General features: G+C 51.8%; 1 protein-coding gene across 1 annotated transcript in view; it reads right to left on the reverse strand.

The window, feature by feature from the left end:
- The window catches only part of LOC143277844 (solute carrier family 2, facilitated glucose transporter member 1-like), a 47215-nt gene extending 45985 nt beyond the window's left edge, over positions 1 to 1230 (reverse strand). The window contains exon 1 of the mRNA XM_076582759.1: positions 1130 to 1230. The gene's annotated coding sequence lies outside the window, so the exon portion shown is untranslated. The remainder of the gene's footprint in view (positions 1 to 1129) is intronic.

Below are 1230 nucleotides of genomic sequence, written 5' to 3' on the forward strand. Positions count from 1 at the left end.
CAGCAGACAGAGAGAGCTAGGTGTTACAGCAGACTGAGAGAGAGCTAGGTGTTACAGCAGACTGAGAGAGAGCTAGGTGTTACAGCAGACTGAGAGAGAGAGAGATAGGTGTTACAGCAGACTGAGAGAGAGCTAGGTGTTACAGCAGACTGAGAGAGAGCTAGGTGTTACAGCAGACTGAGAGAGAGCTAGGTGTTACAGCAGACTGACTGAGAGAGAGCTAGGTGTTACAGCAGACTGACTGAGAGAGAGCTAGGTGTTACAGCAGACTGAGAGAGAGCTAGGTGTTACAGCAGACTGAGAGAGAGCTAGGTGTTACAGCAGACTGACTGAGAGAGAGCTAGGTGTTACAGCAGACTGACTGAGAGAGAGCTAGGTGTTACAGCAGACTGAGAGGGAGCTAGGTGTTACAGCAGACTGACTGAGAGGGAGCTAGGTGTTACAGCAGACTGACTGAGAGGGAGCTAGGTGTTACAGCAGACTGAGAGGGAGCTAGGTGTTACAGCAGACTGACTGAGAGGGAGCTAGGTGTTACAGCAGACTGAGAGGGAGCTTCAAGTTGGTGTTAAAACAGACAGGCAGGCAGACAGACAGACAGAGAGCTCCAAGTTGGTGTTTGAACACACAGACAGAGAGCTCCAAGTTGGTGTTTGAACAGACAGACAGAGAGCTCCAAGTTGGAGTTAGAACAGACAGACATACAGACAGCGAGGTGTTAGAACAGACAGAGGAGCATGACCACACAGCACTTCTGAAATCCTCACTGAAGGAGCTGCTTGCGTCATGCCCGGCGCGCGCTTCCAACACCACGTGTGCAAACAGCACGTGGGGGATTGGGGGTGAGGGGGAGGGGGGTGATGGTAGGATTAAATCGCGCTGGTGCTCTCTATCATTGTAACAGGCCGTTCTTCTGACATTTCCAACCTCACACGGAGACAAGCTTCCCCCACATCACACACACACACACACACCACACACACACACACACACAAAGGCAGATAGATGGCTGACAGAGTGTGTGTTCTACCAAAGTCACGGAGTCCTATCTATGAGTGTCCCTCCCCCCTCATGCCGACATGTTCATCAACACACACACACACACACACACACACACCACAAGCTGACTTACCAGGCCTAGATCGCGGGCAGATGTCGAGTCCTGTGAAAAGTGCACCACTCACAACTGATGTGAAAGTCTTCCTGCCAATGCTCGATGCCGGGCCCCTCACT

The sequence above is a fragment of the Babylonia areolata genome, chromosome 35, assembly GCF_041734735.1.
Source record: "Babylonia areolata isolate BAREFJ2019XMU chromosome 35, ASM4173473v1, whole genome shotgun sequence".
NCBI lineage: Eukaryota > Metazoa > Mollusca > Gastropoda > Neogastropoda > Buccinidae > Babylonia > Babylonia areolata.